At 36.1% G+C, this 12214-nt stretch overlaps 1 protein-coding gene across 1 annotated transcript in view; it reads left to right on the plus strand.

Annotated features, from left to right (window-relative positions):
• Positions 1–12214, plus strand: part of LOC149808398 (neurexin-1-like) — a 335258-nt gene that overhangs the window by 119841 nt on the left and 203203 nt on the right. The window lies entirely within an intron of this gene.

Genomic DNA, 12214 nt, shown 5'->3' on the forward strand with positions numbered 1-12214 from the left:
ACATGTAGCGTTATTGATGCTGTCTGTAACATCTTGGGTTAATGATGCTGTCTGTAACATATTGGGTTATTGATGTTTGTAACATCTAGGGTTAATGATGCTGTCTGTAACATCTAGGGTTATTGATGCTGTCTGTAACATCTTGGGTTAATGATGCTGTCTGTAACATCTTGGGTTATTGATGTTTGTAACATCTAGGGTTAATGATGCTGTCTTTAATATCTAAGGTTATTGATGCTGTCTGTAACATCTTGGGTTATTGATGTTTGTAACATCTTGGGTTAATGATGCTGTCTGTAACATCTAGGGTTATTGATGTTTGTAACATCTTGGGTTAATGATGCTGTCTGTAACATCTTGGGTTATTGATGTTTGTAGCATGTAGAGATAGTGATGCTGTCTGTAACATCTAGGGTTATTGATGACTAACATCTACTTGATTGATGTCTGTAACATCTAGGGTTATTGATGACTGTAACATTGAAGGTTATTGATGTCTGTAACATCTACTTGATTGATGCCTGTAACATCTAGGTTATTGATGTCTGTAACATCTACTTGATTGATGTCTGTAACATCTAGGGTTATTGATGTCTGTAACATCTACTTGATTGATGTCTGTAACATCTAGGGTTATTGATATCTGTAACATCTAGGTTATTGATGACTGTAACATCTACTTGATTGATGTCTGTAACATCTAGGGTTATTGATGTCTGTAACATCTAGGTTATTGGTGTCTGTAACATCTACTTGATTGATGCCTGTAACATCTAGGTTATTGATGACTGTAACATCTACTTGATTGATGTCTGTAACATCTAATGTTATTGATGTCTGTAACATCTAGGTTATTGATGACTGTAACATCTAGGGTTATTGATGACTGTAACATTGAAGGTTATTGATGCCAGTAACATCTACTTGATTGATGCCTGTAACATCTAGGTTATTGATGTCTGTAACATTGAAGGCTATTGATGTCTGTAATATTAAAGGTTAATTATTGAATTTGTAACATATAGGTGATAGATGTGGAATCCTACTGCATGAATACCATTAGTCTGGTTGAATTTGTAGCCAAATGTTGCAGGAATCAAGACAAGCAGAGTCAGTAACTTTCATTTCTTGTTCAGTAAGAAATCTTTGATAACCCTCTTAAGTGATAATGATTAAGAGGAACCAGGCAAGCCCCATGCAGCATTTAGGATGTAATTGCAGAAGCAAGTTCAAGCCAGACTATCTAATAAGACATAAGGGCCATTTGAAAGCATAATTTTTATCTTGTGGCTGGGCTTTATAGAGGCATCCACACCTTTCAGTTAGTGGGATAAAAACAAATGTAAATCATGTCTTACATATCTGAATTTTGATCTTTGAGATAAAATGTCAGAGTTCAGTCATGAAATCATCCCTGACAATGATTAGTACCCTAAAATCAGATTAACTTGTTTTACAGATGGTATGGGGTCAAATAATCTGCTTACTTAGGAAGTTCATTTCTTAATTCAGACAATTTTTCATGGGTTGACTTAATACACATTTTTCCATGGCCAGCTTGCATGAAACTCATCTGGCCCTAAAGAAAATGAACTGGCCTTCCAAATTAAGTTAAAAAGCATGATTTTTGTAAAGTTTAACTGGCCCCAAGGGCCTGCAGTTGTCAGTTATTACTGGCCCTTCTCAAAAATCAGAGGTCATTGTCATGCATGAAAGTGGCTGAATAAACCCCTGTTTATGCTGGCAGGTTGAAAACTACAGTACTCATTTGTATTTTGTAAATTAAGCCCAAGGATTTTTACAAATAGGGAGAAAGCATATGGTTTTATGAATCTTAGAATGCCCCCAGCTTTTTATTTATTCTTCTCTCAAAATATCCTTTTGTAGACGACATGTTGAAAACTGGTTCTTATTTAATTATTTAGTGAGTTATCTATTAATATAAAACTGAATGAGTAGCTAATCTAGATGCATATTAATGCTATGTTATCATAAAATTCAAGTGCATTATTAAGTGTTTTACTGATGGATATATTGGGCAGTACAATGGGGCAAGCTTGGATATAGTGGGCAGACTGAAGTACAATGGGGCAAGCTTGGATATAGTAAGCAGAACGAAGTACAATGGGGCAAACTTGGATATAGTGGGCAAAACGAAAATACAATGGAGCAAACTTGGATATAATGGGCAGATTGAAGTACAATGGCCAAGCTTGGATATTGTGGGCAGTCTGAAGTACAATGAGGCAAGCATGTGAGCCCCTGTACTTCAAGCATGTGAGCCCATTAAGCAGGGATACACAAATTTATAAAAGTAACTTGCTCAGGGCAAGCTAACTGGAGATTTTAATTTTTGCCTCAAATATAATATCCGAACATGAGTAAAATAATAAGACAAAGTATGGTATATTTTGAGGAAATCTCATCAGCTTTATAAAATTGTTGTGTTCTTTGTGTCTCTATTAACTCTTTACAACCATATGCTAATGCTCTCTCTCTCTCTCTTTATATATAATGTAGCTATTTTCAAACTTTTTTCTATCATCCCTTTATTTGCCTATACATATATACATGTCTGCTTTTGCTCTTCCAGCTATGTCTGTATTCAAACTCAGACATAGAGAAGTCAGACATACAGAAGAAGAAATTAAGCACTGAACATAACTTCCAAATAAAGATGCTGACATATGTAATGGGGCAAGATCACTGAGTTTAAAAATTGCAGAACATAAAACATTTGGAAATGAACACAACCACTTGTTGCTAAATTAGTTCACACAAGAGTTATTGTATTTTACTCAGACACCAACATTCAATAAAATTTCTTGTATCTTGTATCCTTCTCTCAGCTTTGTGGACTTGCTATGGGCTATAATTTGCAAATATGAAATGCCCAAACTGAAATTTGAGCTTGACCTGTGTGTCAGGCAAGTAGATTTGTAAATCCCAGCATTAGGTAAGACCTCCAACAGTAAAGAAAAATTTAGACCTCTCCAGTGGCCTAAGTGGTTAGAGTGTCTGCCTTGGATGCAGGAGGTCATGGGTTCTGCAGCATGATTCCCCAGTGCTGGACATTACTATGAACTGACACACTGCAGACATCATAGCTATATGAATAAAATTGTTATAGCTATGCTAAAACCTCACACACACACACACACATATACACACGCTCATGCACATGCACACGCACACGCACACATCCTTACCATCAAGCTCTTGTGTATCTCCACATTTCTGAACTTTAGGCAACAGACTGAGAGTTGAATATACGTATCTTGGTTATAATTTTGCTTGTATTGATTGAATAACATATTTTATTAAGTGTGTGACAAATCTGATTATCTACACAGGACAAGCAATTTTTTAAATAATTTATGTTGAAGCATGTTGACTACCTAAAGTGTACTGCAGTGAAGTAACAGATTCTTACAGTACTGTCAGCTGTTTACTATGTTCTGTTGTGTTTTCTGTACATTCATGCTTAAGTATAGCATTTCTCTTATCTTATTCAATGTATGAAAGCATATACTTGCAAAATACATTTTATAAAAATTGTGGGATTCACACATGATTCATTTGCACAACAGGTCAACATGCTGCCACTGTACCAAGCCCTTGACAATAAAAATAATTTTTCATTGAAAAAATAAAATTCATAATTCACTCCAATGAATTATGAAAATTATTTCTCTTGGAAAATCCATTATTTTCTTATGGAAAATCCACTATTTTCTTATGGAAAATCCACTATTTTCTTATGGAAAATCCACTATTTCAGAAACTAACATGAATTATAGTGTAATCAACTAAGAAATATGATCATTTATAAGTTTCTATGACTATAATGGTCACAAAATGAATGGGAACTAGAGTATTAAAGTATAACACAAATCACTATGAATTTAAACAAAAAAACAATCTGATTGAAATCAAAGACTACATATAATAAATATATCTGATGGGTACTGATAGCACTTCATGTTTGGAATTTCAAAATCTCATTTCACATATGTTTTTAGTATCCTATCATATAAAGTGTTACATTTTAACTATGGGAGAGTTATTATTAGAAATGTAAAGTTCTCTATTTTTATTTTTCAGTTTCCTAATTGTAAGAGTTTTAATTCAATTGTTAAATATAAAAGTAAACTGAACATGACCTCATATCAGTGTCTGTCAGTTTTGAAAAATTTAATTTGATTGGTAAATGGAAAGATAAACAATATGACTTCATCTTGGTGTTTGTTAGATCTCCATTGTATTGGCAATCTCAATTTGACATCAAATTTGAAAAAAATGAAATATTCAATGTAATACATAGATTATATTGCATTTGTTTTGTGGGATAGAGTACATTGAATCTGTTTTGAGCTATAGAGTACATTGCATCTGTGTTGAGCTAAAGAGTATATTGCATTTGTTCTGAGCTATAAAGTACATTGTATCTGTTTTGAGCTATTGAGTACATCAAATCTATTTTGAGCTATAGAGTACACTGCATCTGTTTTGAGCTATTGAGTACATTGTATCTGTTTTGAGCTATAGAGTATATTGCATCTGTTTTGAGCTATAGACTACATTGTATCTGTTTTGGGCTATTGAGTCTGGAGGGAGCCATATAAAGTACACTGCATCTGTTTTAAGCTATTGAGTACATTGCATTTGTTTTGAGCTATAGAGTACATTGCATCTGTGTTGAGCTATTGAGTATATCAAATCTGTTTTGAGCTATAGAGTACACTGCATCTGTTTTGAGCTATTGAGTACATTGTATCTGTTTTGAGCTATAGAGTATAATACATCTGTTTTGAGCTATAGACTACATTGTATCTGTTTTGGGCTATTGAGTCTGGAGGGAGCCATACAGAGTACACTGCATCTGTTTTGAGCTATTGAGTACATTGCATTTGTTTTGAGCTATAGAGTACATTGCATCTGTTTTGAGCTATAGAGTACATTGCATCTGTTTTGAGATAATGAGTCTGGAGGAAGCCATATGGAGTACACTGCTTCTGTTTTGAGTTATTGAGTACATTGCATTTGTTTTGAGCTATAAGTACATTGCATCTGTTTTTAGCTATAGAGTATGTTGCATCTGTTTTGAGCTATAGAGTACATTGTATCTGTTTTGAGCTATTGAGTCTGGAGGAAGCTATATAGAGTACACTGCATCTGTTTTGAGCTATTGAGTACATTTCATTTTTTTAGCTATAGAGCACATTGCATCTGTTTTGAGCTATAGAGTACATTGCATCTGTTTTGAGCTATAGAGTACATTGTATCTGTTTTGAGCTATTGAGTCTGGAGAAGCCATATAGAGTACATTGTATCTGTTTTGAGTTATTGAGTACATTGCATCTATTTTGAGGTACTGAGTCTGGAAGAAGCAATATAGAGTACACTGCATCTGTTTTGAGCTATAGAGTATATTGTATCTGTTTTGAGCTATAGAGTACACTGTATATGTTTTTAAATATAGAGTACATTGCATTTGTTTTGAACTATAGAGTACACTAAATCTGTTTTGGGCTATAGAGTCTTGAGGAAGCTATATAGAGTACTGATGGTATCATCTGTATTGTCAATATTATCCTAGGTTGTTGCTAACCAGCAGCTGTGACATGTGAATTCATTCATTGTTTTTTGTTGGGATTTTTTGCTTTGTTTTGGTTGGTTTTAATGGCACATTTAACACACTGGCTACATCATGCCAAGGAAATGGGAGCTAAGTGCCGTTCACAAGAACACACCAAGGCAGCTGACCTGGGCTAGGTGGGTGGGTATTGAACCCACAATTCTTGAATTAACAAGCAGATTTAGAACTGTTACACTTGGATAACTGTCAAGGAAATTGTTTTATTACAGTTTGTGTTTGAATAATTGAGGTTTATAAGGAAATAAGGTACACAGAATAGCATAAGGCAGATTCTGACATATCCCATTGGTCAATTTAAGCCAGTAAAGCATGAGGCAGATTCTGACAGATCCCAGTGGGCAATTTAGGCCAATATAGCATGAAGCAGATTCTGACAGATCCCATTGGGCAATTTAATCCAGTATAGCATGAGGCAGATTCTGACAGATCCCAGTAGGCAATTTAATCCAGTATAGCATGAGGCAGATTCTGACAGATCCCAGTAGGCAATTTAATCCAGTATAGCATGAGACAGATTCTGACAGATCCCATTGGGCAATTTAATCCAGTATAGCATGAGGCAGATTCTGACAGATCCCATTGGGCAATTTAATCCAGTATAGCATGAGGCAGATTCTGACAGATCCCAGTAGGCAATTTAATCCAGTATAGCATGAGGCAGATTCTGACAGATCCCATTGGGCAATTTAATCCAGTATAGCATGAGGCTGATTATGACAGATCCCAGTGGCCAATATAGCATGAGGCAGATTCTGACCGATCCCATTGGGCAATTTAAGGCTATATAGCATGAGACAGATTCTGACAGATCCCACTGGACAATTTAAGCCAATAAAAGTATATTGGCATGAAAATTACCATTATTGTCTAATGAACATGAACGGTGAGATTAGTATCATTTTCCAAGCAGTGGTGGTAGTGGTATTAGTATTTGGTATTCACATAATTATATTAGATTCTGTGTTATAATGTCTGAAAGTCATGTATCTTTACTTCCAATAACTGCTAGAATCCCTGCATATCGAAATGACTACTCTGCAGCCCCATGAGCTCCAATATCATGTTGCTTGATCACAGTGTTATGAACAATATTGATACTAGATATAGATGTTTCCTACATGGATGAATCCCTTTTGTTCATCTGTAACCATGCATAGTCAGCCATAGTTTCTTGCAAAAATCCATGTACAACAGGAGGCTAATTCTTAGTTCTGCTGGAAGAGGATTATGGTAGCAGTGCTGACCAGTGTACTGAAAAATTTCTATAGGAAGGAATTACCATGCACTTTGTGCAATATAATGGAAACAAAACTAATCCAAGTACAATTGTCTTATACAGGAGTCTTGAAAAGGTGAGGGAACTAATGGAAAAACTACATAAATTTTGTTAGAAGCTAAAACCTTGAACTGATCATCACTTTGGACTTGCACACTGACCATTCACATGACCCATATATAGAAGGTCAGTGAAATAAACATTAGTATTAAGGAACTTTCACAGCCATCATTGAGATCATTTTAAGTAGTTTCTTCTGTATGTTGCTAAAGAATTATATTGACAGGGATAAAGTTTTTCATGGAGTACAAATAATTATATCCACAGATAAAGTTTTCACAGAGATACCAGCAATTATATCTATAGGGATAAAGTTTCTCACAGAGGTACGAGCAATTATATCCACAGGAATAAAGTTTCTCATGGAAGGACCAGCAATTATAATCAGGGCCCCAAGTGGCCGAGTGATCTAAAGCACTCTCCATTATGGATCACTGTCATCTCACTTCTGTCTGCGTGGGTTCGAGTCCAAGGCTCGGCTAGCATGGGTATGTGGGAAAGCCTGACAGTAGCTTCTCATGGGTTGGTGGTTCTTCCCTGGGTTTTCCAGGGTTCTTCCTCCACCAGTTATACTGGCCGCCATGTATAGCCTATCTTGTGCTGAAAACTGGCGTTAAACCCTAGAACAACAATAAAGCAATTATAATCCACAGGGTTAAAGTTTTTCATAGAGGTACCAGCAATTATATCTACAGGAATAAAGTTTCTCACAGAGATACCAGCAATTATAATCCACAGAGATAAAGTTGTTCACAGAGGTACCATCAATTATATCCACAGGGATAAAGTTTTCACTTATCTCCACATAGATAAAGTTTTTCACAGAGGTACCAGCAATTTATATACGCTGTAGGGATACAGTTTTTCATGGAGGTATCAGCAATTATATCCACAGAGATAAAGCTTTTCACAGAGGAACCATCAATTATATCCACAGTTATAAAATTATTCACAGAGGTACTGTCAATTATATCCACAGTTATAAAGTTATTCACAGAGGTACTGTCAATTATATCCACAGTTATAAAGTTATTCACAGAGGTACCATCAATTATATCCACAGTTATAAAGTTATTCACAGAGATACCATCAATTATATCCACAGTTATAAAGTTATTCACAGAGATACCATCAATTATATCCACAGTTATAAAGTTATTCACAGAGATACCATCAATTATATCCACAGGGATAAAGCTTTTCACAGAGATGCCATCAATTGTATCAAGAGTGATCAAGTTTTTATGGAGATACCAACAATTATATCAACAGGGATAAAGTTTTTCATGGAGATACCAAGTGGAAAGTGCTGAAATGATGTATATTTCTAATTGTTCCGGAAATTGTAGCATTAAATTACATTGAGAACTTCATGCCTGCAGTTATCACTGCAAGATTAACAGAGCTGCAGACTGCTTCATTCTATCCAAGGTTATCATCTCCATGTTAGAATTGATCCATGGAACCCACACCCTGTTAATCACGGACTCTTGGAGAACCTGGCCTCTGAACCTTTCCTTCCTATCAGCTTGTCTATGAAGGCAGGAGAGGAAATGCTATGGATCTAAAAAATGTACTGTCCAGACTTAATTCATTCTGTACTTTACCTGAATACTTGTTAAATCCAACTTTCTTGTACATAGTTTCCATGGTATTTAAATGCAAAATAATTGCACACATGCACATAAGACATTCATACATATTCATTGTACTGACATAATCCATAAAATCCATCAAAACGGCACTACATACATCAGGTTGCTAATGCCTTGTCTTGCATTGGTTCAGTTTGGTCTATGATTTCTTAAACATCCCTCAGTAGCACACGTTTTTATCCCTCGAAATGGTGCTTTCATAATTTTGCTTTTTCAAGTTCATAAATATTCTAGCTTGATAAAACAACTTAATTCCGTAAATAATTGTGCTCAATGTTAATATTCATTTTGCCACAGTATTAACTCCTAAAGGTTAGAAATTTATGTGGCAGCACCGATTTCATAAAACTATAGCAGTTAGCAGTGTACTCTTGCCAGAAGGGACAGACCATTTCATTTTGGGGGATTTTCTTTTGAGCTGGGAGGTTTTGTTTTCTTTTACCTGAAGATTATTACAAAAATTTCAGCTAATGGATATAATACTTGTGCGTTTATTTTACTATAAATGTAAGCAAGAATATTATTTCTAAGATATTTGCAAGCAGCAAAAAGAAATAACATCCTAGTCACACACCCCACCTCTTGAAAAATTAAATAGCCGATGGTTGGTCTCTAAGTTATATATTTCCATAACAATTTAAAAACTGTAAATTAAATCCATCTGCAAACCAGTGTCTGATATGTCTGACACTGTATATCAATGCATTGTTATGGATTCATGTTAAAATTTGTTGTTTAAGTGTTTCAAGTCAAATATGGGGTATAAATCAGTGCATGAACACAACTGAGACACAAGATTCCACACAATACTTCTAGTTTAGTATAAACTGTATGACATATCTAAGTCGGAGGTCAAGAGATTAATAGCCTATTATGCAAAGTGACAGCAGGGATGATTTTATCAGAACCCATAATTAGCCATTTGCTTAAGTAGTCACTTTAACTTAATATAACTACATTTACTGTACTTGCACAACAAAATACAAATGGCAGAATGTAATACACAGTGAGTGCCAAGAAGCATGACAAAATAGGAATGGCAGAATGTAATACACAGTGAGTGCCAAGAATCATGACAAAACAGGAATAGCAGACTGTAATACACAGTGAGTGCCAAGAAGCACAACAAAATACGAATGGCAGACTGTAATACACAGTGAGTGCCAAGAAGCACAACAAAATACGAATGGCAGAATGTAATACACAGTGAGTGCTAAGAAGCATGACAAAATAGGAATGGCAGACTGTAATAGATAGTGAGTGCTAAGAATCATGACAAAACAGGAATGGCAGACTGTAATACACAGTGAGTGCCAAGAAGCACAACAAAATACGAATGGCAGACTGTAATACACAGCGAGTGCTAAGAAGCATGACAAAATAGGAATGGCAGACTGAAATACACAGTGAGTGCCAAGAATCATGACAAAACAGGAATAGCAGACTGTAATACACAGTGAGTGCCAAGAAGCACAACAAAATACGAATGGCAGACTGTAATACACAGTGAGTGCCAAGAAGCACAACAAAATACGAATGGCAGAATGTAATACACAGTGAGTGCTAAGAAGCATGACAAAATAGGAATGGCAGACTGTAATAGATAGTGAGTGCTAAGAATCATGACAAAACAGGAATGGCAGACTGTAATACACAGTGAGTGCCAAGAAGCACAACAAAATACGAATGGCAGACTGTAATACACAGCGAGTGCTAAGAAGCATGACAAAATAGGAATGGCAGACTGTAATACACAGTGAGTGCCAAGAAGCATGACAAAATAGGAATGGCAGACTGTAATAGACAGTGAGTGCCAAGAAGCATGACAAAATAGGAATGGCAGACTGTAATACACAGTGAGTGCCAAGAAACATGACAAAATATGAATGGCAGAATGTAATACACAATGAGTGCCAAGAAGCATGACAAAATAGGAATGGCAGACTGTAATACACAGTGAGTGCCAAGAAGCATGACAAAATAGGAATGGCAGACTGTAATACACAGTGAGTGCCAAGAAGCACAACAAAATAGGAATGGCAGACTGTAATACACAGTGAGTGCGAAGAATCATGACAAAATAGGAATGGCAGACTGTAATACACAGTGAGTGCCAAGAAGCATGACAAAATAGGAATGGCAGACTGAAATACACAGTGAGTGCCAAGAAACACAACAAAATACAAATGGCAGAATGTAATACACAGTGAGTGCCAAGAAGCATGACAAAATAGGAATGGCAGACTGTAATACAACGTGAGTGCCAAGAAGCATGACAAAATAGGAATGGCAGACTGTTATACACAGTGAGTTCCAAGAATCATGACAAAATAGGAATGGCAGACTGTAATAGACAGTGAGTGCTAAGAATCATGACAAAATAGGAATGGCAGACTGTAATAGATAGTGAGTGCCAAGAATCATGACAAAATAGGAATGGCAGACTGTTATACACAGTGAGTTCCAAGAATCATGACAAAATAGGAATGGCAGACTGTAATAGACAGTGAGTGCTAAGAATCATGACAAAATAGGAATGGCAGACTGTTATACACAGTGAGTGCCAAGAAGCATGACAAAATAGGAATGGCAGACTGAAATACACAGTGAGTGCCAAGAAACACAACAAAATACAAATGGCAGACTGTAATAGACAGTGAGTGCTAAGAATCATGACAAAATAGGAATGGCAGACTGTTATACACAGAGAGTGCCAAGAAGCATGACAAAATAGGAATGGCAGACTGAAATACACAGTGAGTGCTAAGAAACACAACAAAATACAAATGGCAGACTGTAATAGACAGTGAGTGCTAAGAATCATGACAAAATAGGAATGGCAGACTGTTATACACAGTGAGTGCCAAGAAACATGACAAAATAGGAATGGCAGACTGTTATACACAGTGAGTGCTAAGAATCATGACAAAATAGGAATGGCTGACTGTTATACACAGTGAGTGCCAAGAATCATGACAAAATAGGAATGGCAGACTGTAATACACAGTGAGTGCCAAGAAACATGACAAAATATGAATGGCAGACTGAAATACACAGTGAGTGCCAAGAAACACAACAAAATACAAATGGCAGACTGTAATACACAGTGAGTGCTAAGAATCATGACAAAATAGGAATGGCAGACTGTTATACACAGTGAGTGCCAAGAAGCATGACAAAATAGGAATGGCAGACTGAAATACACAGTGAGTGCCAAGAAACACAACAAAATACAAATGGCAGACTGTAATAGACAGTGAGTGCTAAGAATCATGACAAAATAGGAATGGCAGACTGTAATACACAGTGAGTGCCAAGAAACATGACAAAATAGGAATGGCAGACTGTTATACACAGTGAGTGCCAAGAAACATGACAAAATAGGAATGGCAGACTGTTATACACAGTGAGTGCTAAGAATCATGACAAAATAGAATGGCAGACTGTTATACACAGTGAGTGCCAAGAAGCATGACAAAATAGGAATGGCAGACTGTAATACACAGTGAGTGCCAAGAAGCATGACAAAATACGAATGGCAGACTGTTATACACAGTGAGTGCC

Source organism: Sinohyriopsis cumingii, chromosome 1 (genome assembly GCF_028554795.1).
Source record: "Sinohyriopsis cumingii isolate HCF-2022 chromosome 1, ASM2855479v2, whole genome shotgun sequence".
NCBI classification, from domain to species: Eukaryota; Metazoa; Mollusca; class Bivalvia; order Unionida; family Unionidae; genus Sinohyriopsis; species Sinohyriopsis cumingii.